The sequence below is a fragment of the Phyllostomus discolor genome, chromosome 6 (assembly GCF_004126475.2).
Source record: "Phyllostomus discolor isolate MPI-MPIP mPhyDis1 chromosome 6, mPhyDis1.pri.v3, whole genome shotgun sequence".
NCBI classification, from domain to species: domain Eukaryota; kingdom Metazoa; phylum Chordata; class Mammalia; order Chiroptera; family Phyllostomidae; genus Phyllostomus; species Phyllostomus discolor.
In genome coordinates, this window is record NC_040908.2 from 44,527,144 (window position 1) to 44,535,244 (window position 8,101).

Consider the following 8,101-nt stretch of genomic DNA (forward strand, 5'->3'; position numbering starts at 1 on the left):
GTTTACTAACTTTTTAGATGTCTCTTTTGTGAGTTGCCTATTCAGGATCTATCAGGGACTTCATGTCTATCTTATCAATATATACGACCTAATGACATGTCATAAGGACTGCTTTTGTTCACCACCATCTATTTGACTCTGCCTTCTGGGCACACAGCTAAGCTATAGTTCCCACTATCCTTACACCTGGGTAAGACCATGTACCTTATGTGACCATAAAATCTCGTATGAATAAACATATATGTAAATGTTTTTCTCCTCCCTTTACTCACTCAGCAAATACTTTTTTTAGTGTTCCAGGCACTATTTTAGTCACTGAGTTTATAGCAGTAGGAAAATTGAGACAAAAATCTCTACCTTCATTGTGGTAACATTTTAGAGAAACTGAGAATAAATAGATAAAGGCATAATTTCACATAGAATAAGAGCTCTGGAGAACAATTCAGAAAGAAATAGGGAATACTGGGATGAGGGTTACAATGTTAGGCAGGGTGGTCTGCGAAAGAGCTCATGAGAAGGTATCATTTAGGCAGAGGCTGAAGGGAGATGACAGTCATGCAGATATTTGGAGAATATAGGAAGAATTATCAAAGCCAGTGAAAAGGCAAATTGAAAAATAATACCTCCAGCTTTGCACAGTGGCAGTATCATAGCCAATGAGGTTTATCCAAGGTGTGATTATTGCTAATTGGAAAAAAAAGGAAAAAAACAATTTTTTAAAAATCCCCAAGGTGGAAGCATGCCTTGCATGTTTAAAAAAAATGCAAGGAGTTAAGTATAGCTTGAGCAGAGCGAGTAAAACAGAGGTGACTATAAAATTGTGTGAAAGAGGTAGACTGGTAAGGTGGTCTGGCCATTGTGAGGCTCTGAGCTTTTCTTCTGAGAGACAGAGCAAGCCTTTGTTAGAGGTCTGACATGACAGATTCTGGCTGCTAAGATGAGCATGAACTGTGGATATCAAAGGCAAAGTCAGGGAGGTCAGTTAGAGACCATTGCAATTATTGAGGTGATTGATGATGGCGGCTTAGACCAGGGAAGTTGCAGTGTAAGTGGTGAGAAATGGTCAGATTGTGGGTATATTTTGAAGATAATAATGAACAGGATTTCCTGCTCAAACAGAGATGGGGGTAAGACAAAGAGAGGTCTGAGCAACTGGAAGGATGGAATTGCCATTTTTTGAGATAGGGAAGGAGTACATGTATGAGATCAGGAGTTCCGTTTGGGACCTGAAAGTCTGTGATGATTATTAGACTTCCAAGTGGAGATGTCAACCAAGCAGCTGGATATATGAGTCTGGAGTTCAGGGGACAAGTCTGGGCTGGAGACATACATTTCCAGGCAGTCATCACTTTCTGATATTCAGAGCCATAATTCAGGATGAGATCACCAATGGAGTGAGCAGAGTTACAGAAGATGAAGGACTGAGCTTCCTTGGGCTTACAGCTGATAGTCCCCTGGCTAATTTTGTCCCATGTTTTGAGTGCTATACTATGCTCTTAGCCAATGGAAACTGGTATGTATGGTGGAATATACTGTGTATTCTGGGCAGCATACTGGGAACGCCCTCAGCCAGTCATTAATCCTAGGGTATTTTCAAAGACATGGCTTTATCTGTTATATCAGCTCTGCCATTTAATGTATTCTGCAGACCCTTTGACATAAAATGACTAAAAAAAGGGGTGTGAGTATTGGCACTGGGCCTGCAGCAGGGTGTCACTCTGGGTGTTAAATGCAAATTTTGAGGTCACTACAAGTGCCTACACTGAGGAAATGAAGATAAGAGTTAGCAGGTGAAAAGGAGAAACCCTTTGATGTTATGAAATGTGCTATAAATATCACTGCAGCCTGTGGAGATCATCCAATAACTGTAATCAACAGTGGCTCACAGAAACTGTGGGAGGACACATGTCACCTCAGGAGATTTAAAGCGCAAAGAACATTCGTGGCCAAGAACAAATTTCCACAGGGATTATACATAGCTGCTGTGGCTAGGGCTACCTAATCCAAAAGCACGAGTACCTTTCTCCTCACCCTAAAAAGGTGTTAAAACATGTGCTTGTTATATTGATGACAGATCACTTCACCAGTTTGCCTTTGATGCTGTTGCATTTTCTAACACGCCAACAGTTTACATTTTGTGTAATCAAATACATATTTTCTTTTTTCCATTGTTCTTAATGCTTAAAAATATTTCTCAATCCAATTCTAGTATTTCAAGAATCACCATCATTTTTAGTGATTGGGTAATATTTCATATTCCACCAAATTGATGCACCAAGAAGCATGAAGTTTAGCTGCTGTTGTGTTGCCTTTGTAATGCTGACTTGTCCCTTCGGCTGTGAGGAGGGTCCTTGTGTGTGTGAGGCTGCTTGGAGGCCCCAGCCTGAGCTCAGACTCCCTTTCCCTGTGCGTGCTCACACTGTCCAGCTGGAACTCTGTTTATAAACATCTCCCTAGAAACGGGACGGCTGCTGCTGTGTTAGCCGTGGAAGGGAACTTCTCACCTCCAGGACAAGTTTGCATGCTCCTTGAGGGACTGCAGCTCCACTTGCTGGCCTTTCACCCAGTTCCCTACTCTCTCCTAGGACACTCGCAGTTCCCCTGAGGACTTTCTGGCTCCTTGTTCTTCTCAGCGCTGTCAGTGTCGCTCTTGGAGTGAGTTTCAGGGTGCTGCATGACTTACTTTCTGACATGATGAACTCACATGTCTGTGGCTAGGACTCTTTTGAATGGGACCCACCCTCTTCTCTCCTGGAAGGACCCTGGGTGACAGCAGAGCCAAGAATCATGGCTCCAGCCCCCACACAGTACGGGGATGTGGCAGAACAAACCCCATGGTTGGGCCCACAGGCCTGAGCTACATACATCCTTGGGTCCAAAGACCCTGTTCCATCCTTGATCCAGTGTGTCACCCACAGCAACTTGGGGTTCCCTGTGCACCTTACTGTCCTTGCCTGTACAGTGAGGACAAGGAACTGTACTGTCTCTAAGATCCTGCCCAGACTAAAAGGTCCATCATTCTTTGATTCCATATCATAAGACATTTCACATTCTCTTTCAGGGAAGGTGAAATAACATAAGAAAAGATATTGCCAGAAAAAGTATATATTGTCCTAAAATATTGCTAGGGTGTCAATGTACAATGGTTCTAGGAGAGAATTATGCCCTGGTGCCTTAAGATATTCATTGTGGGTAATGAATTGACTTCTTTCCTAGGCATCTAGAATGGTACTGATTAAGCCCCAGCCTTGAGAAAATGAGAAAATTGTTGCTCAAAACATTTGCTGTGTTCAGTGGCTCACATAAAGAGCCTCAGCTGCAAAGTCGTGCTGGACCTGGTGTAGCTGGGGTTATGTGTGTCTGTGTCTGTGCTCGGGTGTCTGCCTATGCATGCGTGTGCACATATAGGTGTTGAGATGGGAGGAAACGGCCTGTGGAATGAGCCAAAGGATTCAGAAAATCTGCCCAGCCAGTGAAGTGGCTTCTGTCCTCTTCAGCACCATAAACCGTGACCCTAACATCTTAGGGTTCTCTCCATAGGCAGAGCCTGCCCTGGCAATTTAGTCTCCCACTACTAGAGTACAACCCAACGTTGTTCTTTGAGATCCCGAATGTGAATTAGTGCTCCATTGCAAAAACGGTGGGGCGGAGTGTTCCTAGCGCTCAGCTAGATCTGGAAAATGTTGAGTCCAGCAAGAGTCTTCACTGCAGAACCTACAATGCACTGTTTTCATTTTGTTGTTCAGGAAGGGGTATAGAAATGTTTGCTAAATTGATATGTCCTTGGAAGTTTTGTTGAAGGAAACCTCACTAGATTAATGCTTCTGGGACAAAAAGTGAAAACCTGTCCCTAAAGTCCCATGTGAAGTGTCCCTGGAGACCATATTTTTAGTCAGATTTGGAATCTTGGAACTTGATCTCAGAGAACAAGTTTGGAAAATTCTCTGGGCCAGTAGAGGTTACCCTGGCTGAAGTCCCAGTAGGTTAGAGGATTGACTTCTGTACCTGTAGGTAAGGGGGACTCTGCTTTTGTCACTGAAGGTGCCCATTGCCTGCCTTTTGAGGCAGACCCTCCTCCCATTCCCACCCACCAGCCAGAAGCCACTTTTTATGTTTGCTTTGGGAGCAAACTGTAACAGACAATGCTAAGTGCTTGCCTGCTGTTTTCCAAAAGAGCCTTTGACCCTCTCTTCCCTAAAAGTGCAGGCAGAAGACAAACCCCAAGAGTTTACTTCTACCCAAGAACCAAAACTTTGTCCTACAGGATGCCTCCATTAACCCTGAATTATTGCATTACCCCCAAGCCCAATAAAACATTACCAAAAATAATAAGGAGTAAATAAAGTGGCTGTGAATACACAAACATTTTTATACACAAGCAAATCAAAACAAAACCTTTAAGCAATTTCTTATAGATGCAAAGCCTGGATTTTCATGAATATTATTTCTTCAGATTCTTTCATGGTTTCTTAAGACAGTTATAAATAGACTTCAAGGCCAAAATGAATAGAAAAATTTTATCCTACTGTGTTGAGTAAGAATCCAAAAATCTTAAAGGTCTTAACATTTCATTCATAAGAAATTGTTCAGAGTAGGTAGAGCTGTTGATTCCAGCTTTATATTTGAAATTATTTTATAATAAATGATTAGATTTGTATAGGCCAGGAGAACTAAATAGTAAACAGAAGCATTTAAAAAAAATCTAACACATCCCTTCCCAGACCAACTCTGAGGGACACATTAGAGAGGTTTTTGATGAACAATTGAGGACTTGAACGAAAAGCCCAATTTCAGTTTCAACAAGTCATCAAATATTATACGAGTCAATTACATAAACACTGGAATGTCCCAACATCTGATTCCAATAGTAGGAGAGCAGCCCAGGTTCACAATGGAGATTTCTCAATAGGCAATGTCGTTTTCCAGGTAATTAAAACTGTTTGTATAGGAGAGTAGATTTATCTTCTGAAACCATTTTAGCACTAGTGCTCTCCTGAGTGGTATCAGTTGACACACTGCATAATCTAGAACAGACTAATTGCCGCATGATTTCTAATTTTTCTGCAGCCATGTAAATGAGCCGCAGTCTGCACAGGTGGAGCCCATTAGAGTGAATGATTTCCCTCTCATGTTGTTATCTTCATTTGCCGTTGTCTTATCAACTCCAAGTAGGAAATCCGCTGTCATGAAAAGCAGGCGGGGGAACAATGTCTGGCTGAAAAGTCTTGTTTCATTATTTTTTAATTCGTATAGTCCTACCTGCTTAATGCAGTTTTCTGATTAGCATGCTAGGCAGCCAGTAATGCATTTTTATTTAAATAAGGAGGCAGGGCTTTCATTTAAACTAAGAAATCATCTCCATTTCTTATCAGGGAACAAGGATTCATGATTCAATAATACATGAATTTAATAATGCATAATGGTAGACTTCACAGGTACTAAATAGCAATACCAAAGTGAGTTAGTATGCTCCACTGGTTGTCATCACGAAGTCCCAGTCTAGCCTATCCGCAGCCCCTCCCTTCATTTCTTCCATTATTCCCTTTCAGCGAAAGAGTTGTGCTATTTGCCGTATTCCTCCGACGCTACCGAGAGCCCAACTCACAGGCGGCGTCTTCACTTTTACGACCGTGTTTAATAGCTGTTAAACTGCTGGACTTTAGCCTTTGCAAGAATTCCCAAATTGGACCCAAGGGAGACTTGAAAAGATTGGGAGGGAGAGAATGGGGAATGAAAAGTCAGGAACTTCATTCCCTACCACTAATTGCCTTTTTCACTGAGGTATCTTCACATTGCCTCATTTTAGTGAGGGGGGAACAGTCTACAGTGCATTTGCAATATCTAGGGCCACATAATGTCTTTATAACTCTACCTGTGTTTCTCCGCTCTCCGATACCCAAGCCAGTGATAGTTCCACTCAGCATTCCTTTGTTTATGGTTTGTCTTTGCCACGGGCTGCCCAGTGGACGGCAGGCCATTCTGCCTGATCTTGAAAGCGAAATGTGCAAGGAATTTAAGCCTGCCCAACTGAATTACCTGAGTGGCTTGACCAACAGGAAAGCCAAGTGAATCAGACATACATTGCTTTTCATCATCCATTTATTTGTTTTTCATTTTATTCAATTTAGAAAATTAGATAAAGCTGGTCCACTCCATTTTCTACTTCTTTCATCTGAACATAGTGGGTTAAGCATTCTTTTAAAAGAATTTGGAAAATTTTATTTGGGGGAAAGTCAAAATGCACATGTGGAGTCTTGTTGGCACAAGTACACGAGCAGAAAATGTGCTAAGTTTGTAAGAAAGATTAATTAAGCATCTAGAGTTTTTTTCATATGCCACAAAATGTTTCTCAATAAGCACAAATGTGTGTTACTGGGTGACCTAAATAAACTTAGCTGGCTTTAGTGAGTTTGTGAAACCTAATGTGTTATGTGGTCAGCAATACTATGGATTAATTCCATTCTGCTTTTTCAGGTAAATCAGTACTAATACCACAAATACATTATAACCTCCTTGCAATCAAGACGACATCATCTAAGTCTTTGTATGCCACATGGAATTATTAATCCGCAAACCATGTACACAGTATTATATGTCAGTCATTGCTGGAAATGTTGGGTATTGAAAAGGTAAGTAAGATCCAGGTCTACCCTCAAGAAGCTCACCACTTGTCAGGACAGGTGGGAACAGAGAAAATGCACACAAATGCTATTCAATGATGTACAGAGACTTGTGTGTACCAAGGGTTGCAAAGGCACAGAGAAGGAATACTCAAGGAACTAGGCACTGAGTAATTCCTCAAAGAAAGACTTGTGAAATTATGATTTCAAGGGTCTGTTCCCTAAGGCATGACTGAATCCGTGGTGCTCTGTTTGAGTCGATAATTTTTACTTTCTAGTCAGTTGTGTAGCCAGCAGTTGATCTGATTTTGACATGTTTTATATGGTTCCTTTGGCCAAAATAGCTGAATAAACTGGGCAAAGAAAAGCCCAGTAAAAGTAATTCTCAATGTTTTAAAAATCTAATTCTCTCTTCCCGAGAGTTTATGGGTTTGTAAATATATGCACGAAAGAAGATTATTCTATGTTTACTTTTATGTCTTCATAATTTATATTCCATAAGATGGTTTTAAGGTGAATTATAATAAACACACATACACAAGCAACATGAGTACTAGGGTAGTTAAAATAGAAAGAAAAAATAGAAAATCGAACCGATAGAGAGAAGGGGAGTTTGTGCCTGGATGAAGTTATGAGAATTATGATAACTAAGCCCAAAACTTCCTAGCAATTGAATGCATTTCTTTGTAAATACTTTAGGGAATATAGTTCAAAGTATAGTTCTCTTCACCGGTCTTTTGCCCATTTCTCCTGCTTGGGTGAGATAGGGAGGGAGCAGTCATAGTACAGAACCCATAAATCAGCTCTAATCTCTAAAGGCATTTTCCATTCACAGTCATATAGAGGTCATAGAATGAATTTTTCACCCTCTGCAGAATTTTGCTCCTTATAATACCTTCACTTAAGAAGATTGTATCCTGGAAATTTCTCCCAGGGAGTCAAAAGGGGATGTCAAATTCATTATCTTGCACCCTGCTGGGAGCACTAATCCAGTGGCCTTAGCTACAGAGACTTGCTTCACAGGTGGTTGCTGAAGTTATAGTATTTTTCTTTATATTTAAAGTTAATCCCATTCAGTATCAATGGCAAATCCTCTTAAAACATGTACATAGGAGGCCAAGCCAGTATTTTGACATTCCTGGCTGGGAACTGTGCCATTAACACCTTCAATTAATCTCCATGCAAGGTCATTAGACGGCCCAGATTCAAGACCATATGTTAAGATGTTATTAGTTTTCCTGCAAAGGGAGTGCTTGGCCAGTTACAACTAGAAACAGATGCCCACCAGTAGGATCAGAAGGGAATAGTTGCCTTAGTTATGACACCTCACATCTCACCTGTCACCAGGATGGGGCAGGGAGCTCCCTAACTTTTCAGCAAAGGGGGAATTCAATGACTTTAGGCCCTTTATGAAGTTTATTACTATAAGTGATGAACAACAGAAGAGAGAGAAAAGAGTGAAGCTCTGCAGAGGAAACTGA

At 41.1% G+C, this 8,101-nt stretch overlaps 1 pseudogene; it reads left to right on the plus strand.

Moving 5' to 3' along the window:
- The first annotated feature begins 627 nt into the window (after positions 1-627).
- Positions 628-734, plus strand: LOC114501060 (annotated as a pseudogene).
- The last annotated feature ends 7,367 nt before the right edge of the window (positions 735-8,101 follow it).